Raw genomic sequence first — 17079 nt, 5'->3', positions numbered from 1 at the left:
GTCCTTCAAGTGTTTCCCTTATCTCCAAAGCACAAGCCATGACTTTGTTTCCTGCCTGCTTTCCTCAGTAGCTGCTTCAGAGCTGGTGTCTGTAGTCAGGTGATAACATCCGTAAGATTGCTGATTACTGCTATAAAGGCATCCAGAAACAGTTGATACAGAGCTATCATATGTATCTGACTTTATTTAACAGGCCTCTCTTGACTTGAAAAGAATCCTTTCCAAAGCAAAGCCTGCAAATCAAACTTGGAGCAGGCAAGGCTCTCAGGCTTTTGAGCTAAGACAACATAGGAAACATGTACCTCTAAGGACCAGTGTTTTCAACATGTGAAATAACTTACTGATCCTGAATTGGTAGCCTTCTACTAAAAACTTGCACATAAACTGCATTAAATAATTCTGTACTCCCAGAAAATGTATGTGATTTTTTTTATGTCATCCTGGGAACTTCTTAGGAAGGGAGCAAGAAGACAGTGAAGAGAAAATTTTCTAATTATGGTAGAAATTCTAGGAGAGAGCTGGGTGAATTGACTTGGCCTGGAAACTTTGCCTTGTTTAGCTAGGAGGACTAAAAAGAAGAAACAGTTAATGCACTTGATATCCCGCAGTCAAGAAAAGGTTACAGTAAAAATCATCTTGTTAATATTGGTATGTGAAACTGCTGGCAGCATTACTGCTATTTCATTAACCTGATGAATCCCAAACTTCTAGTCTCCCATGGGGAGAGACTAAAAACCATAGTTGGTGACCTGCAGGAGCTAGCAGTGACTTCCTCCTGATGGCTCAGAGGCTGTCAGGGAGGAAACACTCTTACCTGGCCACAAAACCTGCTATCCAGGGAAAGTGGAGAAACATACAGCAGTGGGTTGGCTTGCTGCAGCAATCCTGAAATCAGGCTGTGGTCATACCACAGCATGGCTTATGACAGCCTGAGAAGATAGAGTCAGGGACCAATTGAATTAGCCACAAATGCTAGATAGAAGTATGGGCAAGAAATTGACCCAAATTCAAGCTCAAGTATAGCAGGTATTTAGAATTCTTAATCTGAGACCTAATCTTGTAGCCAAAACCATGGAGGCATGCTGGAATTGCTCATGGATTGAATCTGTCCTTTCTGCAGAACTACCAACACACTGGATGTGGTCCTCATGACTCTCATGTCTGCTCATAGCCCTTCTTCAGAACTTAACAGTATCGATATCTTTCCTACTGCTTCTCAAAAATGTTTTCCATACTGCTTTTCTACCTTTCATGGTGTAAACAGAGAAAAGCTTTCACACTGAAAGTCTCTCTGTGACTGAAATGGAATGTAACACTGACAGGAGCCTTCCCTTCGCTTAGGCTGCCTCTTCACAAGCAGAATTGCCAATAAAGTTCAATTGAGGCAAAGCTGCTTTTTGGGTTGAATCCAGATTGTCTTTAGGCCTGTTCTGCCTAAACTTGGAAACTGTGGAATGTTCAATACAGTGTGGCTGTCTTCCAGACAACAGTGGGCCAAAGCAAATGAAAATGTGTGATTGAAAATTGTGAAATACTTGATCATATGGATGTATCAATGTAATTTCCATATATATATGAAAAATATTGCATTCTTTTTACAGGGAAATTTTGAAGATTGTTTACAAACCAGTGCTTTCTCTGCATGCATTTCCACAAGCTTCGATGATCTCCATATTGTGTTTAGAATTTGAAGACTCAGTGTATCAAAAATGTGGATCCAGTCCCTGCCCTGAAAGAAGTCTGTCAGGAGAGACTAGACAGAGTTGCTGCATGAGTAGAGTGAACCAGGCCAATAGCTGATAAATTATTTGCTTCTCCAAGTGGTTCATCTGTCAATGGCCCTGTTTTTTATTGGTGTGGTGATTGGGTTTTTGTCTTCTCAAACTTTCTGTTGTGTGGAGCCAGCTGCTGAAGTGCTGTCTGTATTAGTATAATCAGCAGTAATCAAAAGGAGTTTGCTTATCAGCCAGCAGCATCCTGGACAACCTAGTCTCTTGTCAGGATGAAAGAGCTGAGGGTGGAGTTGAGTTAGCAAAGATCAGGTATGTCCATGGGAAGCTGGCAGTGTTGGAAAGTTCACACTGGGCCTGTTGGGTGGGTTTGGCAGAGCTGCACTATAGGTACCAATCAACCACCCGTGAATAAGCAGAAATGAGATCTGCTGTCTGTGTGTTACAGCCCAGTAATGAGCCACTTAGTGTTCTGAGGGCCTCACTGCCCCTCCTCAGGAGAGATACGGTGATACCCTGACCAGGTGTGTTCTTTCCCAATACTGGCTTTTATTTAGGTTGGGAATGCTCATGAGAAGACCCACAGTGTGTCTACTTCTCCTCTCCCCATTCTGCAGTGATTAGTTGGTTAAGAGTAGGACACAGCCGTGCTCAACCCTGGCTGGAGCAGGTGGTATCCACTTGTGCATGCTGCAGGGTGTTAGGTATGTTCTGCTTGCAGTGTCAGTCCCAGCTTTGCCAGCTTTATCTGACTCTCACACTTGGATACTAGTGACTCTTTGGCCACATTTTGGGGTCAGGTTTGAGTTTCAAGTCTGAAGTACCTTTTAGCAAGGCAACCCCAGCTAACAGCTCATGGCTTAACTTCTAAGGGACCTGTAAAATTAATACAGCACGTAAAACATAAAGCATCACAAAGTCAAGCCTGTCCTAAAATAAAATGACAGGTCATAGCTTTTGTAAGCTGAAGTCTGTGTGTGCCTGGCAGCTCAGTGTCAGAATCCATATAGCAGTCTGAGCCCTGACAATGGCATTTGGAAGTGCAATAGCATGACACAGGGGACACCCTCCTGCAGGGGTGTCCTCTGAGAAGACAGGGCCACGTGTCTCCTCTGGTATCACTTCCTACCCTAACAGGCACTGAGCAAGGTTTTCCTTCATGTCCCATTCCTCTCGTGTTAGTTGCTGGTCACCTGTCTGCAATGATTCTTTGTCCACAAACTTTAGGCTGGTCTTCTAGATAAACATCTGTGTGAATGACACACAAATTGGTGTGGTATTTCAGGTATTAGCTTTTAATTGGAAGTTGTTTCCCAAGTAAGTTTTCAAGTCTAACAGTAAACAGGAATTCCTCCACTTTCTGCACCCCACTGACAGCCCAACTTCTGATGAAAAATGTTTGAAGGATGCGATCTGGCATGTTTTTTTTACGTTAGAGATGCTGACAGGTTATAATGCAGTCTGTAAATTTTAAAGCTACAATCTCTTGGCTGTGTTGCCAGCAGAGAGAGACAGTGGAGTAGACAAAGCAACAGCTTTCATGCTCCATCAGGCATATGAAGGGGGGAAAATAAAAATGTTAGAGAAGGGAAGAAGTCTGATACAGTAGTCTGTCTTCTTGGTTTTTTTTTTAACATGGCTTTCCCTGCTAAAGAAATTGAGAGAAATTTATCAGTATTGATCTGATGTAAATTCCTAGAAACAAAAGGACTTCTCCCTCATTCTGAATCAAGCTCCACAGTACAAGAAATCTGAATTTTCTTGCCACGCTTGGCTGCTTTACCTTGCCCCTAGACTGCAAGGCTTGATATAGAAGTTGAATTTGGAAGCAGTTTTGTCAGGTGGTGGTGCCGGCTGCTGCTGAGCTGATGAAAACTGGCAGTAGGCAGCAGAGCTGGCAAAGACCCCCGTGAGAGGAATTGTGGTTCAGAGTTTCAGCCAGTTTCAGTGACAGCTTAGTCATCTAAAGAGAACTTGCTGTGCAAACATTCTGCCTAAACCAAGTTCTCAAACTTTACAAGTTACTCTGATTGTAAATGTTTTATCAAGATGGTCACTTACATCTGTTTATCTCCATTGTAATGTGAGTGATTTCTTGAAATGGTGTAATGAGAACACTATTATAGAAAGGCTTTCTTTTGAAGAGTCTGCAAATAATTATGGTTTGTGATAAGTGTGTGCTGACAACTAATACATGCATGAACAACTAATACAATCTACAATAACTGCAAATGCCTGTTAGGGACACTTTAAATGTTCTGCTGCCCCATGTGCCAATATCTCAAAAATGGAAATCTGAAAGTCAATTTCAGAAAACTGTTTCCTCATAAGAAGAAATTAACATGGGTCTTGTAAGGATGCCTTCTTTGAGTTTGCAAACATACAGTTTCTATTGGCTTAGAAAATAAGAATGTTTAGGTGCCCACACAAGTGGGCAGCAGAAATGTAGTATTTTATTAAAAGAAAATGAGACTCTTGCAAGGCTTTTAGTTTTTGGGTTTGGGGTTACAGTGTGAAAATCATGTGGCATCTTCATTTCTGCCTGTTAACCATTGGCAGCTGATAGGCATAGAGTATATAGAGTGAAGGAGAAAAAACCTGGGGATATAAGCATCTTAGTCAAACTGTTGTGCCTTACTTAAGGCATCTATAAATCCCAGAGAGGAATAGGGAAAAGTCTGTACTCATGGTTACTTTCTTCCATTTGTGTCCTTAAAGAAAGCATCATAGAGACTTGCAATAATGCACACAAATAAAAAGGCTTTAAAGGATGTTTATGTAGTCTACTGTCCGATAGCTTTAAAAGATCTTAGAGTGGGGTAAAGGTGACAAGATATGTCTCCTGATTTCTGAATTAATGCAGTGGAAGGGGTTTGTATCCTCATTTTTTGCAGACCATTTTGAAAACATGCAATTTTTGCATGTGATACTTGCTCATACACATGTCCAGCTTTTTATGAAGCATTTCTGGTAATGGAGGCAGTTGGCATACTTCAGAAAGAATAAATCTTCTGAGGGTAATAGATCTGTTAGAAGTAGACAAAAATCAGCTTAAGGGTCTTGCTTCATTTATATACTTTCTCTCAAGTGGCTGCTTACTGATATTCTCACAGCTTCCTAGCCAGCCTTCGGTCTGACATATATCCTGACTTTACCATGCCATAAACTTGGCTCTGTGCTGCTCCCTCACTGTCTGCTTCAAAGGTGTATTAGCCCTTTTTAGAAGGAAACTTTTAGCTCAAAATGTGAGTAAGTCATGCACGGAGTGTATTTGTGGTGAAGTAAGAAAGATTTGCTTAAGTGCAGTGCCAAGTGCCTTTAGCACTTCTCATCAGGTAGCTCGGGTGTAAATTGCTAGAGGTTATGGAGTAAAGTGATGTGTTGAGAGCCCTTAATTCCTCACTTGATTCTTTGCTTTAGCTAGTGAATAGGTGCCACCTTATACAGTATTAACCATCTCATTTGACACATGCAAGTCCTCTTAATTATTCAATGCCTTGTTTATTGATATCACCCTCAAAACTCAGTTTGATAAGTACAAAATGGATTGGGGTGGGAGTTTGTTTGTTTGTTTTTTCCTAACTAGCTTGGTCACACCTTGCAAGTTCTTGATGATAGTCAACTGTAGTTGCTGAAAGCTAAATCTTCCTCAGGCTGTCAAAATCAATCAGGTTGACAGCTCCTCACCCTATTCCTGACTGTGCTGAGCTGCTCTGGTTACTGTCCTCTGGGTGCCCTGTGCCACCATGCCTGGCTCCTGTTTGTGAAGGCTTCCTTCTGCTTCACAGAGATAGGACAAAGTGGCAGCCACTCTGGCCTTCTACATTTCCAGTGTCTGAACATCCCACTGCTGAAGACCTTGCAGAGATCGCACAAGGACAGTATGGTATTCAAAAGACTTCACCACTTTGGTGTGATTCTAATACATAGTATTCTTCTTCAGTGATTTTGATAACTTTTGAAGATCTCTTATTTTGCGTATTAAGTTGTAAATTACTTCTGAACTGAAAGTTTTATGACCTGTGAATTGGAGATACGCTGTTGGCCACACTTAACTGAAAGTACTGAGACACGAGCTTATTTAGGCTGGTAAACATAGCTGCTGCCTCACAAATTGGTGACATTATTTCCTTCTGTATATTCCCTGTTGGCCTGCAAGTCACTGCCAAGGTATATAGAGTGACTCACTCCTTGTAGCGCTTCCAAGATGGAAATTCTAAAGTCCAAGCTTGGAGGTGACAATAGTAATATTTTTCACTTGTTAGGCTAGGGGTTGGGGTGAGCCCAAAGGGGACACATCCATATCCAGTAGCTCCCCAGCTAGCAACTATCTTTCACTTACTGAGTGGATTTGTGTGAGGCTGGCTTTCTGTTTGGGAAATTTGCTCAGGCAGGCTTGTAGTTTTAGGGAGTATTTTATGTTGCTCTTTGGCAGAAAGCTCCCATTGTGAAGGAGCTTGGGCTGACGCTGCATAACGTGACGAGTCTCCTACGCAGCATCCTCCCACAGCCCGTCAGCCCGAGAGCACAGCGCTGGTGCTCTGCAGAGCAGCGGGGAGAGCGCTGGGAGCTATTGGCTAACGTGATTATGAAGTTAGGAATCTCCTCCTCACTTCCTGTGGGCTGTGTAACACAAGAGCAAGACTTTTTAATTAACACAACAATCTGTAGCGAGCAAAAGAGCAGAGCTCAGCTAAAACAGTTTTCTCAGCTGTCTGGGCAAGCAGATGATGCGAAATCTGGCATGTTAACTTAACATTGGCCTTTGACTGATCTGACGTGAGAGGCATAAAACCAAACAGGACAGTGGTGCTTTCCCAGGAAAAATATGTGTTACAGATGAGATTCTTCCTTTTATTGAGTGGCTTTTTGATCTCTATGATGGCCAGCTGGTTTTGAATGCCTTGCCACTCTTTCAGTATACTTCAGGTACTCTTATCAGGATTTTCCAGATTTTTTTTTCCCAGACAAGCAGGTAATTCATAGCCACAGCCCGTTTCTTTTTCCCAGTTTTCTTTCTTAAACTTTCAGTACTGTATCTATGAAAAAGTGGAGACTAAGAGTTCAAGTGGATTCCTTTCAGCTAACATATTATTTGATTTGCCATGGTCAAAGGCCTGACTTGTGTGAAATGAACTGATGCAGACAACAGCAAGATGAGCTGTCTTGTGTAGAGTTTTAGTGTGGTGATGTGGATGTTAAATTGCATCCATGCAGAAGGAAAAACTGGAGCTGAGCAGATAAATACAATCTGCCTGGGTAAGGAAAAGAAGCCCAGAAAAAACCCCCATTCTTCTCTCTTTTGTTTTATGTTTTTCTCACCATAGCTCCCTGAATTAATGTGGTGTTATCTGCTAAGCTATGGACAGGTGTCGTTAACTTTGGAACTTGTTTAACCTGTCTCTTTGATGCTCTCTATCTGTCCTTTAGCATGGGAGGAAACTCTGGGATCTTCTCGGTTTCTGCAGGAAACTCGTGCAAGAAACAGTGCAGGAAACCTGCACTGAGGCTTGTACAGAACACCCAGGTGCTGCACTTTAGTTCTTGGCCACCTTTAGATGTGCTTATAACACTTAACATAGGCACAAAGAAAACTTCCTGAGAGTGAGTTGTTGGTTCTTAATTTTGATCTCTACACTGCAGCTGCAAAACTTTGTCAAGCCGGTAGACTGTGAATAAGATGTTCCATTAGTTAGTGTGTTAATGAGCACATGTTAAAATACAGCACAACTTAGTGCTGAGTGTTTGTATCCACCCCCAAGAGCATCTTAGTAAGATGACATTTTAATCACATCGACCTCTGAGCCATTGTTTTTGTTTTATATAGCTATTTGTCTTCACTTTTCATGTCCTTAGAATGTTTTTCTTCTGAAGATGAAATGCATCATCAAATAAAAATTCTTGTCTTGGTCACCATTTGGCTTCTGTTGTGGGAATTTAGTATGGATTTAGTAATACTGCCTGATCTTATTATTAAAGGTCTTGCCAATTCCTGATGCTGTCTAGCAATATAAGTGAGGTGAGGAAAGACATGGAAAAGGGACACTGGGCTTTTGTTTAAAGAAAGCAGAAGGTGTTTTTAATTCATTCCTGTTTCATATGGGGGGTGAAGATAGGAACTGGCTGCTCACAGTAGAACCCCCGAGGGATTGAAGGTGGAGCAAGGTCTCAGAGGCAGACACAAGAAGTGGTGAGCCAAGGTTATTGGTAGCAGTTCACTGTCTCTGGGCTGGGACAAAGCTTGTATGGAAGCTTGTCAGCTTAAGAAGCACTTGCCTTTTGTATTGAGAGGATGCTTCTGTTGAAAGCATTCTTGGAAACAAACTATACAGTGTAATGAAAATAAGTCCTAACATACCTCATCTGTTCTTTCCTGCCTTTGAACCCTCCAAATCCCTCCTCTTTCCTTTAAAGCTCCTGGGCTTTGCATAACCTCTGATGTATTCTCCAGGCTTTTAGTTTAACCATTCTAATGGGAGCTTAGTCTCCCATGAACAGTAATTTTTTTATTTTTAGCACTTCAGGATTCACAGATGAAAATGACTTTATGCAATTAGCTGTTTTGTGTGGGATGCTTTTCTTTAAGGTGTCTTTTCTGGAACTTAAAATGGTAGTAAATCAGGAGGAGCAACTCCACACTAAGCAGTTGCACAGCAGTAGTCTGGCCACAACTTAATTTTCCAGTTACAGTAAAAGTCATGTCTCAACATAGTTTGTGCACTTAGAGCAGGGATCAGGCAGTGAAGGCTGTATGTTCTGTCAGGTAGATGTCTGCCCCTACCCCCCAACAATTAACAGGCAAATGTGGTGATGACTCAATGTTGTTATCTCTTGTGTAACAGGAAAACTGAGATCATTAAGGGAATTCCCAGTGGCATGAATACTGGGTGTACCCATGGCATTGAGAACCTCCGTTCATTGTGGCAGGAGATTGTTAGCAACAGAGATGAGGGCTGAACTTGAGCAGTGTCTGTTTAGCATCTCTGGAGCAGCTGTGCCAGTCAAACCGTGAGCAGCAGTGCCATCACTTGCTGCTGCTACTGGCAGAGTTATGCTTTCGTTTAAAAAAACTTGTTTGGGTAGAAACTGTAGGTTTGTATTTCAGTGTTTGGTATAACTTTGCTGGCGAAATACATGGAGTAACTTGTGCTCCCGGGAGACGTGTGGATGCTCACAGCTGCCAACACTGATAGTCATTAAGGAAACAAAATGCTTGCATGAGGCCTGAATTATATTTAGTAAATAAAGAAAAAGTTTTTACATTTCAGTCAGTAAATGTCAGCTTCACTTGCCATGTGTCACGTTTTGTTCTGATATCATGGAACCTGATCTAATTCTTTAATTTCTGAATAATCACTTCCTGTCTGCCACTCCCTTGTTTGTATCATGTGCTCATAGGAAGAAGCATTTTTTTTAAAGGAAAAAGTGCACCAGCCACTAGCTTATCACACTCACATAATGATGGAGCATCTCAAAACTTGTTGGAAGAAAGAAGCCAGGTTTTAAGCAGTGTAAACATTGCTGGTGTATTTGGGATTTTTTTCCCTGTTTGTTTTTTCAGTGTTGCAGATCAGTGTTTAATGTTCTAAGAAAAGAGAAGCTTCACAGTCCAGTTAGTGGTCATCTGTGGGCTAAGCCCCTCAAGTATGCAGGTGACACTTGGGGAGCTCCCTCAGGTGCAAAGTTTGACCAAGCTGCAGCCTTTAATTACTTTGTGTACATAATTGGGCATGGAGCTGTAGTCAGTGATGGAGAAAGGAATACAGTATTATAAAAATGTTAGAGAAATCACTTAGCCAGTGACTCTACACAGCTGATCCTTCTGCCTGAATCACCATGATCCTTTAAGCTGCTTCTAAGTAAAACATGCAGTTTTTACTGACAGGATTGGGAATGAGAGTTAAGGGTCTCTTGATTTCTGATGATGGCCAGGAAAGGTTATTGCTAATCTAACGTTTAAAGTAACAAGTTGATTTTGTTTTAAACAGTGGAAGCCATGCTTATTGTATGTTAGGCAAGGCTTCGTTTCAGTTTTGAGGAAGATGGGTGCAGACATTGCTGTAACCCTCTTGCTTCACGGTGTTATGGCAGCAAAGGAAACAAGGAGGTAACATGCTACTGTAGCCCAGGTAAGGGCCACCACTGCAGCAGGGGTTATGGGAACCACATAGCAGTATGCCATATATGTTTATGAGTTAGAAGACCACAGGGATTATGATAAATGTCACACAGAGAACTTTTGAGATAAAGTTTTATTCTTTAAATAACTACTGTTATGCTGGGGAAAAAAAAAAAAAAGATGATGTGCTGAAAAAAGAAAAAAGAAGTGGAGCTTCTCCCTCCAGTGAGATGGCCAACATGTCCTTGGCTCTGCAGGGAGGCTGTGCATGGGGCAAATCCCAGCGAGGCAGGCCTCCTTGGACTGACATTTTCCGTCCCTGCCTTAGCCTGTGGGCAGGGCCTCAGGGTACACCAGCAGCAGTGTTCAGCTGCAGGCAGCTGTGCATTAGGGATGGGGTTGGCATTTTGTTTCCCAAGAGGGGAGTTCTTCCCAGCCTCTCTCTGTAGAGCAGATCAGCTCTGCCCACAAGGCTGGGCCTCTGCAGCAGGGACCGAGCTCTCAAGAAAAGTAGCCTTTGCTTCTGCCCTCACGATTGTTCAGGAAAATTCTGACTTTGCGCTCTGCAGCAGCTTTTACTGCTTTGCAACCTGTCCTCAGGAAAGAGGGCTTCCTGGCTTTTACTTTGTTTAAAACTGGGAAGAAGATGATTTCCATTTGTGAGGTGGGCAGCCGTGTCCTGTGAAGGGGGAAGAGTGCCGGCAACGTGGGGAAGTGTTAACAGATGCAGTTTGAAATGTAACAGACTGGGCTCTTGATCTTGCTTCTCCTCTGCATTAGAAAACAGAACGTTAAATATAGTTGTACGTAGGCATTGGCAACTTTTCTGCTTTGCAGCACTTTGAGGTTTCTCCTCCCTCATCCCGCACCACCTGAGGCGCCCGCGATGTTTCTTCCCTTGCTGATGGCTCCTTCTCAGTGCCGTCATCCCCACGTCGGGCGCAGGGATTGCCCTGCCGTACTCCTTGGTGCGGATGATGATGACTGGCTCAGACTTGCTTCTGCCAGGCCTCGCTGCCGCTCCTGCTCCTGCCGCGGGCTTGCTCCTGCCCGCCCCGGCCCGCTCCAGCCCGGGGAACAGGGGGCTGCAAAACATGTCTCTGCAGGGGCAGTGCCGCCCATTCCTGTCCCACCAGAACGCTGGAGATAAGCTGTCTGGGATTCCCACAGCTCCCCCAGCCAGGAGGGCATCCCGGTGCATCCGGGAGGCCGCAGGTGGAGCAGGAGGCTGCCAGCGCCGCAGGGCCTGGGGCATCCGGGGCAGCGGCTGTGCGGGGCTGATGAGAGGCTGCAGCTGGCGGGGCTGGCCGCCACCGGTGCTTATCTTGTGACTAACCTCGCTCCAGCCAGCAACGTTTGGGAGACTCCCAGAGGTCGTGACTTCAAAGACAAGTGTTGTAATTAATTTCTTATGCCACACTTGTTTTGAAGCCTTTTTAATTCCGTGATAAGAGGCAGAATCTGGACTTGGTTTACAATCTGCTGGGATGGAGGCAGGAACCAGAAAAGTGCTTTGTGAAGCACTGCAAATGTTTTTCTCTCCCTCCCCCGCTTTGCAGGATGTATGTGGTATTATCACACCACAACAGTGAAGCCATAAAAACATTATTGAGTCCTTTTTTTTTTTTTTGAAGAAAGAAAACACAACCTTAGATGAATTTTAACTGCATAAAACCACTTCTTTCTCCGAGAAGATCTGGTAGCAACTTCAGAACACTCCAGGATACAGAGTGTGGAATGATCACCATTTATTTCTTTGAGACTTAGATTAACTTCTTAGATTAACTTCATTAAATATTAACTTATTCACAGTTTGGGGATTTTTAAAAAAATATTTTTACTGGAAATTTAGAAGAATAAGTGAAAAGGTACTTCCTAGCTTGCCTGTCTGAACTAGCTTGGGATGAATAAGGTGTTACTCAGCAAAAGAATGCATGAGAAAGAATTACTTCAGAACAGAAAACAATCTTTTTAGTGGTGTCCTTGCATCTCACAGATTTAATGTTTGCAGCAATTGACTGTCTCTACTGTCACGTTTGAATAAGTGCTCCCAGCTCTGGGATATCTTTTCTTTCCAAGAAGGAAAACTGCTTGCACGCTGCAGAAACATGATTAGCAGTTACCTGAGCACGGGGTAACAAAAGAGTCTCGATCACTATCAGTATTACATTTAGTTGTGGCGGGAGGATCACCCTAGGCTGAACAGGAGGAGAGCACCTGGCAGAGAAGGCAAGCATAGTGAAGTACCACATTGGATTCAGGTTCCCTTGGATGAGCTACAAGGTGTGTTAGCTGAGTAATAGAGGTCCTGCCTTCCTGGCGTGGCTCATCTCTGTTGGCTGTTGAAATGATCTTTGGTGCTGATCAAGTTACCTCTGAACAGGGGAAAAGGCTGTGTTTTAATATTGTCATCGTCAGGATGATGGTTCTGATCAGGTTCAGTGTGGCAGCTCTTAAAAATAATTTCCCTTCACCTATGGCAGTGTAAATAGTCTCACCAAAGTCTATACCACCTTTATATTGTGCTGCCTAATGTTGAGCTCCCTTTCCAAGCTTCATTTTAAGCTTCTCCTTAGAGTAGTACAAGTCAAAAATTTTGTTTCTTCTCAGAGGTAGAAAATTCATATTTTTAATTCATATGATCCAGAGGTGAATTTTTTTTATTACTTGTGGTTTTTCCAAACATTGCAGCTATGAAAAATAGAATTATATTCTCCTGAATTTGCTCTTTGGCTCAATCTGTAAATATTTCATGCCTTCCACCCTTTAGACTCATGTAAGAAGTAAGAATTTTCTACTACCATTTGGGAAACAGTATATTCAATATTCACTTCATAGAACCTACTGCTTTTTGTGTCATTAATAAGATTTTTATTGTATCTGCACTGCCTAATAAGAGTTATTGCAGTTTCGTGTCTCATTTTGTTTTGTGTAACACATACCCATTTTCTGTTGGAAAAAGTAATTCCTTTAAGTGTCTGCTTGGGGGAGCAAAAGGTGCTCCCCTCAATTGTCTGATCTAAATGATTTGCCAGTCAAAAATGGAGTGGGTGAAATAGAATAATTAAAGGGCTGCTTTTTAATAACTTCAAATCTTAAAGTTTATAATGATGACTTGCTGAATAGATTGCATTAAATCATTGGTTGGAGAGAGTGGTTTTGAGGGTGGTTTTTTTTTCCCCAAACATCTCTGAATAGGATTGATAGCCCTCCTATTTCAATACCATCAGCTGAGTGAATACAGTTGTCCATGGTTGCTGGGAGTTGTTGGATTCATGGTGAAAGGCTTCTTTTGCCAGATTCCAGCAGGAGAGCTCTTTACAGGTGATGCCTTTGCTCTCTGCATGCATCACCAATCCATTATTGCTGCTGGGTGACCTCAGCGCTGACTGTCCTGGGAAACCATCTCACCAACAAAACCTCCAGAGTAGCACCTGTGACCTGGGATGAACATAAAAATGATTGATGGCTGAGAAGTGCAGCAGAAACATGACTTCTCCCAGCTTCCCACTGACCTCCTGCAGGAAGTAGGAAAGATTACCCAATACTTTAAAAAACCCAGCAATGAAGCCAAAGCTCAAACCCCACAATTTTCTAGTGCTGCAGTAACATAATCTTGGCATAATGTGGTTTGTGAAAAACAACAAGGGGAGAAAGGCTGTTTCTGTCATGTTTTAGGATAGAAGAAAAGTCACATACCAAGCTAAGAGGAAGAAAACCCTGCCAATCCCAGTAAACACTAATTGTACTTTCACTGTAAAATTTGGAGTCCTGAAGTTGGCTTATGGGACAGTTTGGAGAGCTGGATTTTGATATTGAGGGCAAGGATAACTTTGGGAGGTATATGCCTGGGTGCCTGCTTATATTTGGTAGCACCCGTCTTTTCAAAAGGCCTCACTTCTTTCATGGGGCAAACTTTCAGGTCGAGCTTCTGCTTCATTGGAGCAGGTCTGGGAGTCAAAAACAAAGGGCCTCCTGCTGGGAAGGGAAGAGGTTCAGCAAGGGAACAGTGGCCTCTGATGACAAGCGGTGAGAAGTGCAGGAGGCCACGCTAGCAGGTTAGGCTGAAGTCACAAGGAATCGATTGTCTCCGTCATCACGGCAACCAGCTTAAAAATGTTTTTTGTACATGTAAAGAGCCTGAGATTTAATGCAGTTCTAGTTTTGATGGATGTAATGTATTGAACCAAAGAACAAAATGATGTTTACTTTCTTGAAAGAAGGTAGGAGTTTATAAACACGTTGGAAGTAGAGAGATATATTTGTGTTACTTATTTGTGTTAGATTTTAATCCTAACCTACTAATGAACACTTCCTAACCAGGAAGGCAAATTTATCTCTGTAGTATTGAATCACTGGAGAAGGAAGGTGGCCTTTTGCAAAACTGCAGTTTCTTAGGCCTAGTTTGTGCTTCAGTAGTCCTGTTGAATTTTAAAATATAACATTGAAGTAGTCGTCTAAAGGATGAGATTGTGTCCAGTTTCTTCAGATATGGTGATATGAAGGGAGAGAAAGGAGTATCTGTGTGTGAGTCTGTGTGTGTGTGGGGTACATTACTTGATTTTTGACAGAATAGCAGCTACAACTACTTTACCTACAGCATGTTTTTTTGGGTTGGTTCACCCAGAGGTTGCTGGCAGTGGTATGGCTGGATATTTTTTTACTATTCCTGCAATACATACAATGCAATATTAGCATTCAGATAACCTTATTTTTCCCGCCATTAAATACCCCTTGATGAGCAGTATTGGCACTGGTCCTCCCCCCAAGTCATAGTTCATTTCATATCTGTTTCCTCTTAAATCCCTTTGCATGCAGTCAGCCTTACAGGTCATCAATGAGAGACTTCCAGCTTATTTGCTGTCTGATTGCTTTCACAAATGCTTCTGATGTTGATCTTTCTGAGAAAATAGAAAGTGATGGCAGTTTCTGTCAAACATGGACAGTTTTTGTAGCTGGGACACAGAAAGGTAGAATGGTTAAACATGACACATTCCCTTGAAATGGTTTTATGACTGCTGCTAATTTGAATGCTCAGTAATAGAGATCTGTTGGATGGAGGGGTTACCCTTCACTATTAATGACTCATTGGCCTCCTTCCCAAGCTGCCTGAAGTGCTGCTCTCCCTAGTGGAAGTAATTTTGTCTTTGAAGTACTTTCCAGAGCTGTCAACTAATGTTCCACAGTTCCCAGAGGAAATAATAAGCCATGAGTGCATGTACACTGAAAATGTAGAGTCTAAAACGAACTGTTCCTATAGGAGCCTGGCAGTCTGCTTCTCTGTGGAATTCAGCTTGTTTATACAATCTTATCTGGCTAAGCTTTGGTATTTTATCTGGCAGGCAGTTCCTATGAAAAGCAGCTGTCCAAGCAGTGGGAGTGGTGCTCCTGGTGGTTTTTTCAGAAGGTCTATAATTTCTTGTTTCATGTAAATTACAGAAATACAATACTCTCTTGGCTACAACCAAAAGCTCTAAGCAGTTTTCTTAGCCTTATAAATAGCCCTTTAAGTATGCTCTGCTGTTATGTCCCATATGACTTAACAATAGGATTCGTGATGCCCACCAGGAAGGTGCAAGGTGTTCTGTAAAGTCAAAGGCTGACCACAGAATTGCTAGAAGAGCGCCTCAAAGGTTACAGATTTTACAGAGAATTTTTTAAGCACCACCATCACTGTTGTTAAGTGAGCACAGGTAAATCTGCATGAAGAGATCTGTGCATGTATCTTCTCTAACAGAAAGGTCCTTATGGGTAAGTAGGTAGTGACAACACTGTTAAAAAAGCTCCAAAACCAAAAACACCCCACCAGCCAAACACATAGTAACAGAAAAGATGCAGCCAAAATACTTCAGATTTTGTGTAACTCATTAATAGAGAAAATGTTTCTTAAAATGTACAGAAAGTTGAAGCTTTTGGGGAAAAGAGTGGCTATTCAGTGCCTACAGAAGAGTTTGAGGTATTTTTTGTATAGCTTTGGGTTACAGATTCAAGTCGGAGAGAATTGAAAATGTCAGGAGTTCTTCAACTGTGGTAAATTATGTTCCTCATCTCTTTTTACAGGAACAGTACTGTCAGTAGAAAGCAAATTATGGGCACAAGTAAAATTCAGCTCTAAGTTTTTTAAAGTTTAGTGGTTATCCAGGATCATCTATCCAGTTCATAGTACATCTTACCTGAAAGCACTGCATCTTGTAGATTAAAATGGTCCATATAATCTGGCTTGTTCTGAAAAAGGAGGGACATATTCAAGACCTAATAGACTAATTCTCCCTCTCTCATCTGTATGTAACATTTAACTCTGGCCTCATTTGAGACATAAGAAAACATGACACCCTGTAAAATTCAGGGCTCTAAGCACTGTTCAGATGTGCCATTTGATAACACTTCTCATACTAGTATACACACAGAGTTCCACAGACCCCTTTTGCAGAGCAAAAGGGGAATTTGATATTGCAACAAAATGAAACATGAAGAATGAGCTCTGTCTGGTTCCATATGGTATATTCTGCTCTTGCCTGAGACCTGGCATCAAGCACAGTCCATTTCTTTTGCTGAAGTGGCATTCCTGCTTGAAATTGTATATGGTGAGAAACTCAAAACCTAACAAGTTTCTGACCTTCATTAAAGGAGTGTCATCATAAATTATGCACTGATACAGTTTCCATTTCAGTCTGACACATGCCATCTGAGCAGTTTAGTACTGGAAGTGGGTAGTGCACCATTGTGTGACCACCCCATCGCTGATAAAAGTGAATGATGTTGGCTAACTTCTCCCAGTTCCCCTGTGAAGAAGGAGATTTTATTTTTATTGTGGTAGGAATTGATGACTTTCTGCTGCCACAGCAATAGCTGATGTTAAACTTCAGTTGAGATACTTCGCTTTATTGCTGCAGCGAGAGTAGTGGTTCTAAATAACACTGAAGGTGTAGCTGTTTTGTTCTACAGGATTTTTGGTTGGTTGGTTGGTTTGTTTTTTTAAGGTGATGTCGCAAGTGAGTATAACTGCTAGAGAGCAAGTTATCTTGAATTCAAATAGTGTAATAATCCCTGTATTGTCAAGGAGCATGTATCCGAACTTCAATTTTTTTCTGGAAAATAAAGTTAATTAGTATTTTTTTAAAAAGCTCTTCAAATTAGCTCTCATTTCTCCAACCTGTAATAGCTTTTAGCAGTTTTTACCTGTTAAAATTAGGACTTCATCTTCCTCATATAGAATCCCATTTAGAGTCA

At 42.0% G+C, this 17079-nt stretch overlaps 1 protein-coding gene and 1 long non-coding RNA gene across 3 annotated transcripts in view; one reads left to right on the top strand and one right to left on the bottom strand.

Moving 5' to 3' along the window:
* The window catches only part of PARD6G (par-6 family cell polarity regulator gamma), a 64595-nt gene that overhangs the window by 41712 nt on the left and 5804 nt on the right, over positions 1 to 17079 (top strand). The gene's annotated exons all lie outside the window — the stretch shown is intronic.
* LOC146441776 (uncharacterized) lies at positions 11644 to 15394 on the bottom strand. 2 transcript variants are annotated; one of them, XR_014850044.1, is made up of 4 exons: positions 15099 to 15394; positions 14678 to 14750; positions 14444 to 14518; positions 11644 to 13290 (listed from the first exon to the last, which is right to left on the bottom strand). It is a non-coding gene; the product is annotated as an uncharacterized LOC146441776 (long non-coding RNA). The 2 variants fall into 2 exon arrangements; XR_014850043.1 differs by having other exon boundaries at positions 14448 to 14518; positions 15099 to 15392.

The sequence above is a fragment of the Lichenostomus cassidix genome, chromosome 2 (assembly GCF_008360975.1).
Source record: "Lichenostomus cassidix isolate B80296 chromosome 2, HeHo_3.0, whole genome shotgun sequence".
In the NCBI taxonomy this organism is placed as follows: domain Eukaryota; kingdom Metazoa; phylum Chordata; class Aves; order Passeriformes; family Meliphagidae; genus Lichenostomus; species Lichenostomus cassidix.
The sequence above is the reverse complement of the archived record's forward strand: the minus strand, read 5'-3'. Positions and strand labels throughout refer to the sequence as shown.